This window comes from Protopterus annectens, chromosome 1.part0 (genome assembly GCF_019279795.1).
Source record: "Protopterus annectens isolate FY-2018-M chromosome 1.part0, PAN1.0, whole genome shotgun sequence".
In the NCBI taxonomy this organism is placed as follows: domain Eukaryota; kingdom Metazoa; phylum Chordata; order Ceratodontiformes; family Protopteridae; genus Protopterus; species Protopterus annectens.
This window is the reverse complement of record NC_056725.1, coordinates 1,270,521,140-1,270,533,901: the sequence shown is the minus strand read 5'-3', so window position 1 is coordinate 1,270,533,901 and position 12,762 is coordinate 1,270,521,140. Positions and strand designations below refer to the sequence as shown.

Here is a 12,762-nt window from a genome sequence, read left to right as displayed (position 1 = left end):
ATAGATACTGTGTTGAACACTGTTCCCATGATTTTTAAAGTCTGGGTTGGTTGCAGATTAGACTTGTAATTTATGGTTATTCCCAGATGCGAACAGGCCTATAACACCTGATCCTGAGCTTCTATCAGTCGATGTCTGGTCAGGGCAGTAATGAGCCAGTCATCTAAATATGGAAACACCCGGAATCCTTGCAGTCTCAAGTGAGCTGCAACCACTGCCATGCACTTGGTGAATACCCCTGGAGCTGTGGTGAAGCCAAAGGACAGTGCTCTAAACTGATAGTGACTGGCTCCCAGCCAGAGGCGTAAGTACCTTCTGGATCATCTGTACATCTTTATGTGATAGTATGCATCCTGAAGATCTATTGAGCACATCCAGTCATCATTTCTCAGAAAGGCCAGAATGGACTGAACTGTAACCATCTGGAACTTTGTGTGTTGAAGCGACTTGTTCAACACACTGAGATCCAAAATTGGTCTCCAGTCTGCTGTTTTCTTTGGCACTAAAAAGAATCTTGAGTAAGTTACAGATTCTATCTGGTTTGGTGGAACCTCTTAGATGACTCTATTTGCTATTAGTTTTTGGATTTTTAGTGCTGCTAATTTCTCTGATTGGGTGGAACATCAGGAATTTTTCTGGATAATGGAGGGGGTAGGGAAAAGGGAATTATATAAACTCTGGAAATAATTCTATGCATCCAATTCTCTTTTGTTATACTTAGCCAGGCTCTCAGGTGCAGAGATAAGCGACCCCCAACTGCCTCCAGAGGTAGGCAATCAGACTTCCATTCAGGAGCACTGAAAGGGTCTGTCAGAAAAAGAATCTGTAGGCCCCACTGATTTGCAAGCTTCCTCTGCTATGGGGGCATCATATTCCATTATTGCTCCCCCTCTGCCTCTGGGGAACTAACTCCATGTGTGTCCTGTAAAGGACCCTGAGATTTTCTGAACCACATTTTTTGGCCTCCCCTTTGATTCCTGGAAAATGTCCTTTGAGGGGTCAAAAAACACATGCCCATTACAGAGAGGGTCTTCCCATCTTTCTCACACCTGCAGAGTGTGCCCTTTATTGTGAGGCCAAATAAAGAAGTTCCATCAAAGGGAGCACTAACAAATGATGACTTGAAGAGCTCCGCAAAATCACACAGGCGCATCCAGGCATGCCTCCTGATGGAAATGCCTAAATCCACAGCCCTTGAGGCACCTTCTGCAACATGCAAGATAAGCCTCATGGAAGAACTGGTTATAGTCTGTAGGGTAGCCAACTGAGAGACTACAGAAGATTGAGCCTCAGCAATTCTGGTTCTAGAAAGAGATTTGGATAACTCTTTAGTCAGATCTCTTTGAAGCCTAGTAAAATGTGTTAAGTAGTTTAGCAATCTAAGTGTAAATGTAGCTGAAGCATAAACACACTTCCCAAACCTATCGCCCTTGACTCTCTATTAGGAGGATGGACAGTGAAACTCTTTTCAGCGAATTCCATTTTTATAGCAGCCGCCACAACCATGGCATCTATTGGAACCCCTTTACTCCAATATTCCTGGCCTACTGGTAGAGCCAGAATCCTGTCTGGTCTCTTAGGGATTGGCTCAATCATATCAGGTTCCTTCCACGCCCGCTTGGAGATTAAATCAATAAGTTCATTAGCTGTCAGAGTAACCCAGGAGGTAGATGGACCAGTACCAAATGCTTCCAGAAATACTGATTACTCAGGAGAAGAGCCTTGGGAAGATCAGCCACCATTTTGCTTTAGGATCTCAAGAATGTCTCTAAATGAGACGTCATCGGGTGGTGATTTTTTTTAACCCCTCCCCTTCATCAAAATCAGTATCCTCAATAACTGACTCGGAGGAGAATCCAAGTGCCACCTTTTGCACTTTCTCTTCCTAGGGAATTCCTCAGTGGGATGATCTGGAGAAGTGTCAGAAGAGATCACAATACCCTACTAGGTAGACTGGAAGCTTTGGGCTGGCTGTTCCTGTGAGGTAGAATGTTGAGGATCAGAGTGCAAAATCATCTGAGAAGTATTGGGTGGATCTGAGGCGGAAGGACCCATATATGTTAGAGCAGGAACACTCTCTTCACTACATCAAAGGCAGACCACTCCAGGGAGAAGGAAGCCAAAAAAGCTGAGAAAGTGAGTTTCTGGCTCGTCACCTCCCTCTGCCCAAAGAGCAATCCACCGGAAGCAGAAGTCAGAGTCGAGTTGTCCAGTGCAGAACTCTCAGAGAAAGAGACAGCTCCAAAAACCTCAAAGTCAACTCCATCCTCTAGGATCTGACAGGGAAACTTTGGCTCCAAGAGTCATCCAGCTCCGAGGATATCGGAGCTGGTGCATTCAGCAATAGTCAGATCCAAAGACAATGTTCTCTTTGGATCTGAACCATATGGACCTGGAACACTCAGATCTGAGGGCTCTAAAACCACAGGTTGAATTAGAGAAGGAGCTATACTCTGTGAAGTGGTAGGTGGACAGAGTTCCTGACCCAAAGGGGTAGGAACTGTGAGAACTCCCTTCTGTATTTGCTCCATAAAAAATTTCCTCATCATCTTCTCCACATCTGCTTCTGTGAGACTTCTGGAGGAACAAGATGATACCAAGGATGGCAGTTTTGAGTGCCTTTCTAAAGGGAGAGGGCACGATGAAAGGAACCAGATCCAGGCTTGGTGAATGCGTTGTCATTGGTAAACGCTTTGAATCTCAGGATGTAGGATCCGAAATATGTTTGGTCAGGTCCAAGGATGTAGGATCCAAGTATGTGTGGTCGGATCCGATGATGGTAGGATCAGATGTAGCTTTGGATCCAGTCTTTCTTTCTTTCTTCTTGGTTCAGAAGAGGTAGAGGCTGGAGAATCCAAGGGTCTAGGCCTTTTTGACAAGTCTTTAGATCTATGTTTGAGGGACTGAACCCCAGCAATGTCTTCAGAAAAAGAAGATGGCAATAATCCTTTTAGAATCAGCTTAGTTTTCCTCTCTGCTAAAGCACATGGGTTGAACTCACAATAAATACTGCAGCCTTGTTGTAAGTGTTCTAGTCCTAAACAATACACACAAAGATTGTGGGCATCAGACAAAGAAAACTTGTGCCCACACTTGTCACATTTTTTTAAAACCTGCTGGACCTTTCACAAACATTTTGTTAGTTAAGAGAGAAGAGATAAAGTAAACTTTTTTTATAGATAGAAAGGAAAAGGAAAATACCAGCAATGTTATTCAAGAACTACAAGAATAAAACTTGTAGATAAACAGAAAATGCCAACAATGGTAATTATTGTAATTTTAGATTACACTACGTGTTCAAAGGGTACAGGGAAGGAGTTAGGTCTACCAATGATGGTACAAAGGTTTTACACTGAAAGTGTAAGAGAGAGAGAACAGAAAAAATACTTAAGATGAAAAACAAAGATAAACTATTAAAGAAATAGTTGTAGAAAATTTTAGAAAGAAAGTATGAAAAATTAACTTAGCTCTCATTGAAAACTCTAGAGCTGAAGAAGACCACATCTAAATGCTAAAGTGGCAAACGAGATCTGAGGGATGTTAGAGGTGGTACATTATGGGTAGGGAAGGAGCTTGAGAGTTTGTTGGTGGCCACGATCTAATAAAACAGACCAGTCATTCCAATAACTTTCTAAGTTTATAAAAGCAATATAATTGGTCCTTTGCCCTGTCGCTCCATCATGTTGGACTTTGTCCAGGTTTTTTGCATTATAAGTAGCAGGAAGAAAAAAAAAACAGTCACTGGGCCCATTGTAAATCAAGCATATGCCAGTAGGAAACAGTCCAACTGTTAAAGTACCATTCAGTGACCAGACTTTTCTATTGGAATATGCTATGGAAGGACAGTGCAAAACAAAAGAAAAATCAGGTATGTTCTCAAAATTAAAGAAACAGAAATGTACCCGATATTCTTTCTATTTCTGCTCTGTCCCTTCTTAAATCTTGGCAGAATCAGCAGAATCACATACTTGTCAACTGTTCAGATCTTCGCAGAATGTCCAGATTTTTGCCTCTTAGTTTTAATCTTTTTCCACATAAAAAAATTACTTTCTTGCAAGCCACTGGAGTTGAACTCATTAAATAATTACATACACTACACATTTAGCCTTCATAACCTTCAGAAAATTCACTGTAGAAAAACAGTGGTGGAGATTCTCTTTTCTCTGAGAAGATTCTCTTTTCTACATTGTTTCTCTTCAGCAGTACTGATGCATTGTGCAAGTGTGGGAACATAACACCCTTATGCATGTGCAGTGCATCAGAAAATGCAGAAGAACAGCAAACAATGCAGATGAACACTACGGTGCAGTTATACAAAGACATTATTTAAGAAAGGTAAGCAATTTCTTTCTTAAGTAATGTCATTGTTTAATAGCAATAACCCACTGGTGAATGTGGCTATATGAGAATCAATATACCCACATTTGGTTTTATTTAATCACTGGGGCTTCACCCTCATGATCAAATCACAACAACCGTGGGAAACAGGTTGGCCACTTGTCCCTCTTTGCACAGGACAGTCCCTATTGGGGCAATTGTGTACTGTTGGAGAAACAAACATGAAAAATGGTGAAGCTATAGGACAAAAAATACGGGATGTGTTTAATAGTCGTGCAAAACAATTATCTTGTATCTGAAACACCTTAATACTATAATGAAACTATAGAAAGAAATAAAATTCTACAAGAATGAGCTTTTATTTTGGCAAAAATTTAAAGTCTAGTTTTTTTGCAATGGTTGTTGGTATGCTCTGTCCTGCAAAAATCTCGCACTTTTCATCCCACTTTGAACACGTAAATGCTTACCAAATGGAGCGATTAGAGATGCATTGCTGTAGTACAAGTTTCAGTCTTTCTCTAGTTATGAATAATCACGTGTTTTACTGATCGAACTTGATGCACGGAGACAAAGAAACCGAAAGCAATTTAACGGGTACCGCCTTTCGGTGATAAGTCCCTCAACATTGTTGTTACTTCCTTATTGCAGACAGCACAGACGGGGGATTTTTGTTTCTGGATGTACCTGTTTTTTAAACATCTGCAGTCATCAGTTTTCTTTAGTTTCTAGCGTTAAGAGCCCTGATATCACTGTTCCCCGGCTGGTTTCGAAGTTCCATAAATAATTAGGTCGCTGACATTACTGGGACAGTAAAAAAAGCCACCGACTTACGAGACTCATCGCTAAAAACGGATTCACATCAGAAGTCCACCATGATACATGGCAAGTCCAGTTTGAAACGGGGTGGAAGAAAGGAGCAAATATTTACTCCAGGTATTTTGTTCATTTTTGTACTGCGCGCCACGAATAGAGATTTTTGTTTTTATTTTTAGGATTGCGGTAATTGCGTGGTTTAACAGTAAGTTTAGATTTTTGTTAGTAATGTCAGGTGTGTTATTTTATGTGTCGTATAAAAGGATGCTAAGAAATTACTATTGAGAGTGAAACTCGGGAGATGACTCTTGGCATCCATGTCGATAACACACATAGTAACAGGTTTGAGTAAAGTGACCAAGTCCTGATATACTCAGTCTCAACTGTCTCTGATTTTTGGGGGTGTCCCCGATTTTGATTCAGATTTTAGCCCTGTCTCTCGTAATCCCTCCTAAAATTGCTGGCCTTTAGAAACAGGGTGGTTAAATGTACTTAAATAATGTTAATAATTAGAGTTATAGACTTATTTTATTTCAAAATATATAAAAAGTCTTTCGGCTTTTCCCGATTAGGGGTCGCCACAGCGGAACTCCGGCCCGCTAATGATTGGCAGTGGATTTTTATGGTGCCGAGTTGCCAGCCCAACGCCCAACGTCATTCGGCAGCGGGGAGAACATGCAGACTCCACACCAAAGGCGCTCCAGCGGAGATTCGAACGGGAGAACCTCTTGCTGTGAGGCGATATATATATATATATATATATATATATATATATATATATATATATATATTAACATTCTCTTGTACTGTCAGTCTTTCAAAGTTAATTTGTGTCTTTCGGCTTTCCCCGGTAATATTTTAAAAGTGCCCATGATTGTCCATGATTATTTCTGGATTTATCCCCGATTCTGCGGAGATCTGTCCCTGACTGGTTGCGAGCTATTATTCCTAATCATAATTCTTTGTGGCTTATCTATGTGGCTTCGCCTCTGCCGTGCGCGAAGTGTTTTACCAACTTCGAAAGCCGGTACAGCCATTACCGATCGCTGCCTAAATTTGCTGTAATTCGCGTGAAAAGTTGCAAAAGCAGCAAGTTTTGCTTCAACGTGAATTTTCAGAACAATAAGAAGTTTTTAACTGTAAAGTTTGACATTATTGAATGGCTGTAATCCTCAGTTATTTATCGTAAAAATCTTGAGGGATAGGACCAATTTGAGGTAAAATCAGGGACGTTCTGCAAAGTCAGGGACAGCTGAGACATAATGAGGGCAGGCAGAATGAATGCCTTTCTGTCATCCTAATGGTTTTGTCTTGTCACACTTTCTAAGTGTGGCAAAGTTTTAACAGCTTTTAAAATATGTTTAACCTTTGTGGCAGATCAGCACTGTCCCCTGTTAGTTCATAGTGTGAGTCTGATCTTAACAGCTCTTGGGTGTCATCCAGGAGCTTTTGTTAAGCACCCCAAGTGCTGTTAAGATTGGGTCACCTTCTAGGAAATCTGTTAACAACTTTTATCTTTTTCCTGATTGCAGTGTATCCTTATGGGACTCATCCTTACACTCCACAAATTTATGAATTCAGTAAAGACTTAGTCCATGTTACCCCTAGAGAAGAGAAAAGCTGCAAGTATAAGAGAAGTCACATGTAGCCCCTTTTTAAACTTCAGGACTGACACTTGTCAGAAGGGAGAGAGAGCATTTTTGTTTATCCCAGTATATTTTTAAGAGGAAAACTGTATTAATAATTAAATGTTTTCATGTATGTTTAGGTTCACAACTGCTTTTTGCCTTAAAACTCACTGTGAGCATATATATATATATATATATATATATATATATATATATATATATATATATATATATATATATATTGTTTGTTTTAATTCTGCTGTTATTCTTGACTCTGTGTTGTAGTTAATAAAACCAGTACCTACAGTTGCTGTCAGAGCCTTGTCTTTATAAATGTTTAAATGGTAATATCACTTCCGCTCTTACACATCTATAATATGAGTGGGATTTTAACACTGCCATTCTATCATTATAACCAAGACTTTTTACTGATGTTATTTTATTGGTGAAATATTTGGGCACTCACTAACCTGTTAATGTCCTTTATCAAATAGACACAAAATCTAGAACAGTTCTCAGTCATTGGCCTTATCATTATTGTAAGTAGATTGATTAATTCCCTGATGTCTAGTAGTAATATTTCTTAGGAGTGACTTGATTGCCACAAAGCACTTTCAAATTATTCCATTTACAGTCATTTAAAAGACCAAAGCACTGTTACTAAATACTTTCACTTGTCTTCTCTGACATTACTTAAAATGTCATCACTAACTATAGATGGATAGTATTAATTTAAAGGAAAACTCCACCCACCCATACAGTTTAACTCAATTGTTAGGTTTCTTTTCTCCCTGTAGTATGGTTCCAACATTGTGTATGTACCAGAAACCTGCTTATAGTTTTTAAAACTTTTATTTCCTTGCATTGGAGTCAAACGAAGGGAAAGCCCATCTATTTTTTTTTCAACTTCTCACATACTTTGCACAGAAATTTGTCTTCACCAGCATGACATATCATAGGCACAGTTAAATCTGTAGTTTACCTTGTACTGCTGTCAGTCTTGGATAATTAATCCTGTCAGAGATACAGCAGCTGATATAAAAAAGACAGAAAGCTGTAGAATTGTTTCCACTGTTTTTATTGCAAAGGGGAGGAGAACTTAACACTCACCTTTCACAGCAAAACAAAACAATTAGATGAGTCAGGGGTTTAAAGGTAGTTGTCACCTCTTCTGACAAATTTACATATGCAGCAACACAGTATTGAAATTCTAAGCTTTAATTGTTATTTATAACAGTTTGTGTGAAGATAACTTGAGTAGTAGCAAAGATTTATGTGTCATATAGAGAAACTTCAGTAAATATTGTTTCTTGTAAAGTATAAATGCATTTACCATTTTCAAGCCCCTCCACACACACACACACACACACACACACACACACACACACACACACCTGGAGAAAGACAGTCAGGTGGCAACCCTATCAACTAGGTGCACTGATACTGTTCATAAACAAAGTCTTTTATGCTTTGTGTGACATCCTCCCAGAGCGGGATGCATATCTGGTACATGCAGATCCATTGTAAGAGATTCCCACTGACTTTGAGTCAGTCCTTGCATTGTCAGAGAGCAACAATAATATACAGCTAAATTTACTTTAACATACATTTACTATGTGCCCTTGCATTAAGAACAGTAAGAAAAGGAAATCAGAAGTACTTAACTGTGTTTAAATACACACACACACACACACACACACACACACACACACTTCTGTACACATGTACTTTATATACATATACAGAAACACATATACGCAAACTGTGTGTGTGTGCAATATGTGTGCATACCATGAATTATTTATAATAAACAACATAGTGTAGTTAAGTATTATTAAGGTATACATTCTAGTGAATTTTGCTCAATGGTTTACTTGGTCACTGTCACACATTGGCTATGTGTTCCACATGCAATCTTGGTCAATGGCTTTTTGTCAGTATTTTTTTTTCTTTGTATTGATAAGTGCATTTAATAACTTATTATCTTTGCCAGTGTAGCTTATGTTGTGGTTGAAAAGGGTCCTAGGACCAGTTCACTTTCCTGGTTACCAAAGTATACATAAATATGATATTGAAAAAAAGGAGGGGGGACTTGACAGAAGTAATTGAGGAACTAGTAAAGCACATTTTAACTCTGCATCATTCATGAGAGAGAAAAATCCAAACACTGAAGGCATTGGGAAGTAGCAGACAGACCAAGTTTAGAGTCGTACTACTTGTCACTTGTAAATGTACAGTAAGGATTATTTACTGCAGTGAGAGTTTTCACACCTTAGCTTGAGAGTATGGGGGAGGGTTTATCAAGTTTGTTAGGACTACAAAAGACTTGTCTTGCAAAAAAAAAACTGTTTTTATCTGCTTTCCTTTGCTGCAAGTAGCCAACAGCTATTAATAGCATAGAACCAGCTCTGGCAGATGATAAATGAGGCTCAGTCAGGTAAACAGAGAAGCATCTCTTTAACAGAAGGTGTGTTTAGATGACAGTGCTTCACCACTTCCTTATGTCTAGTATGAGTCATATAAAGCAGACTTGAAATGTATTCCGAGAAGAAGGAAGGAAAGCAAGAAAATAAGATCACGTTACCAAGGCAGGCCCCATCATCCGCCATTTTGAGAGAAACACATTAAAATTGCAAAAGAAGCACTCGGACTGATTTTTGAGGCATTAAAATAGCTCAAAAACAAAGATACAATGAAAAAAATATATGTTTTTTGAGTTCTAAGGTGGAGTTTTCCTTTAACTGTCTCCAAGTGCAGGGCAATATGAAAATTCTCAACTAAGAACTTAACTTATTGTAAAATCTGTTATTCAGTAATGGTGGCATTTTTAGACAGGCGTATAATGTTATTCATCTATTCATTCTCTGATATCTGATTAATCCATTCAAGTTTTGGGGAGCCTAAGCTTATCAGTGAACAGTTAATGTAAAGCAGAGGCCACTGCTAGGGAGGATGCTTCTCTTCAAAGAGTGTAACACCTGTGAGCACTGAGTTCTCTTAATGGTACTTCTTTGGGACAGAGAAGAATTCAGAGCACGTTCCCTGTCAGGCAGACACATGCAGATCCTAGCAGGAAACCGAACTGCAGAACCAGCTTTGATGTAGCACTGACCAAACCTCTCAACTGTACCTGATTTTCAGTGATTTCCCTGATGTTCGGCTCAGAATATTGCTGTCCAAATGTTCTCACAATGCATTTGAGATTTATTTTACATTTCTTTTAACAGAAAGGACAGTATTTATGAAGACTACTCACTTTGTGCCTTCAGCTGTCTCAGCATGTTTACATATATTGCTCTTTTTTCATTTCTTAATAAGAAATTAATTTAATTGAAATTCTGATTTGGAAGTTTTCTCCCCAGAAGTTTACTATGAAAATACCCGCGGTGGTGGTGCTGCAGTAACATTGTCGCCTCACAGTAAGACGCTGTCCGGTTCGATGCTAAGCTAGAGCGTCTTATGTGGGGAGGCATGCGTGAATGGGTGTACCTTCATTGAAGGTTGTGCATCAGGGCTGGTAACTCAGCACGTAAAAATCAACTGCCAATCATTAGCAGACCGGAGTTCCGCTGTGGCGACCCCTAACCAGGAAAAGCCGAAAGACACAACAAGTCATGTCTCCCAAGGTCACAGAACATATTTTTGCAAGGGGTGGCTAGCCCATCTGCAGCTTTCCTTACATAGAGGCAAGCTCCCAAACTGTCTCACACACACACAAACAAATATTCACACACACACACACACACACACACACACACACACACACACACACGTATAGATATGAATAGATTTTATATATATATATATATATATATATATATATATATATATATATATATACATACATACATACATACGTATGCTTACTCTCAAAGATTGCCCAAACTCAAACAAGAAGGTGAAGAAAAACAAAACACTCACCTTCTTGCTCTTCTCGTAGTCTGCCTTTACAAGATGATGAGGAATCTGGCAGTGAGAGCATTTTGAGCACTGATCAACTGGCCAGTGACAAACAGTAGGGTTGCCACTGGGGTTATAACCAGTGCAACCCTGGTCACCAACTGTAAACACTATATGTAAACTCGCAGTAGATGTACATTCATACTTAACTGTACATTTTTATTATGCCATTATAATTATATGTAATCACTATAGTATAAACTGCACTTTGCAGACAAAACAGTATTCAGCACCAGAAAGTAAAGATGGACTTCCCATTTTCATGACAATAAGTCCTGTGCAGATCAAACAGCCATATAACTAGAAATAGTTTTTCATTTCTGAGAAGATTATATCTTGCCTTACTACAGTTATTTAATGATGAGTATTGTAATGGTGGGATGAAAGGTTTTATATGAAAATGTAATGTTTTTCATGTTCCATAATGAAAAAAAAATACTCATGAAACATTTATATTTTATAACTGCAGATCAGCAAGTTCGAGCAGACCTCATACTGAAGCTGCGCAGAATTGGAGATGCTTTGGACTGGAAGCAAAAGATATTAAATATTATTTATAAGCTGATGTCGCCTGGGACTTGAGCATAGAGTAGTATGAATATTTTTGGGGAAGAAAAACAGAAATAAAAAAAAGGTTACTATGTCTTCTACTCAGATTCTGCTTCTAAAAAGGAGAAAAAAAAAGAAACTGCACTGGTTGGTAACATGAAGAAGAATGTTAGCTGAGAAAAGAGACCTGTATGTGGTCATAAAGTAACAGAGATGTATGACTTACTGCCAGTCCCCTGCTGTGAAACAAAGACGTCAGAAAACGGGTGATCCACTATGGAAAACATAAACAACTTCAGCTCTTTAACATATGGGCTGAATGGTTAGTCTGTTAACTGCACTCCCAGATTAGTGTCATTGGCTTCCTGGTACAGCCTATGCTGAGCTGAATTCTGTTTCTTCATCCCTCTAGGTTTAGCAATCTGTGTTATGATAACTGCAGTACTTTGTAACGTGGACTGTTACAATAATCACTGTATAAGTTAAGTATTTGTTTATTTAATGTTAAACACATGCTTTGATATTTGCAGTGGCAATGTAATTACAGTTAGTCTTTGCTTAGTTGCGGTTGTTTAACAGACTAAGTGACTTCCTAGGCCAGAAACTGCCACTGACTACCAAATGAATGATAACTTTGTACTGTATTTATCGAACCATGGTAGTGCTAAAGAGGTTACTTCAGCTCTGGATTGGAACCAGCAGGCGGTCTTAGGTCAGCAACAATTTCTCTGAAAAAGATGTTAACTCTATAAATGTAGTAACATGGCTGGTAATATGATACAAGCAAGCATATTCGTAATAAATTTGTGAAAAGATGCACATTGACTGTTAACTTAGATAAAAGTTGTTATTTTGTTTTTAAAAATGGTCTTCTTCAGGGTCAATGATAGTTTGTTAAATAACAGTTTTGGCCCTGAAAGCATGGTAACATGGTTGTTACTCTGCTTTTGTAATACTTATGTCAGATAATGTAATGGACATACTATTTATACATTTGTGAAGATGTACTTGTTGACAAATAACTCAAAACAAATGTTTTTTTTCCATTGAAAAGAGTTTTATCTGTGTTGTACTATGTCGTATTATGAGTAACTGTTGCTAATATTCATAGGTTCATAGGTTCATAGGTTCATACTAGGCTATCTGCCCGAGGGCATTTATAAGCCTAGCCCATAGTTTTGTGGCTTACGCCTCCCCTTTAGGTAGGAGAAACTATGCCCATTATTTAGCTGTGCCTCTGTCTAGCAGTGACACTGAGGTAACCCCTGGGGTGTATCTGCGATCTCCCATCCATTGGTCAAGATTTCTCTTAAACAAGGCCAGTGAGGTGCTTTGCCTCACATAAACCGGGATTTTGTTCCACAGCATAGGGAGTCTTTGGGTGATGAATCTATCCCTCCAGCACGTCCTATTAATAACCGTGTCTAGGTTTAAGTCTCCCGCCCTTGTGGCTCTGAGGGATCTAGATTTTTGA

The 12,762-nt window shown here is 38.9% G+C and overlaps 1 long non-coding RNA gene across 1 annotated transcript; it reads left to right on the top strand.

Annotated features, from left to right (window-relative positions):
* Window positions 1-4,897: 4,897 nt before the first annotated feature.
* Window positions 4,898-12,341, top strand: LOC122801723. Its single transcript, XR_006364790.1, has 2 exons — window positions 4,898-5,271; window positions 11,209-12,341. It is a non-coding gene; the product is annotated as an uncharacterized LOC122801723 (long non-coding RNA).
* Window positions 12,342-12,762: the final 421 nt, after the last annotated feature.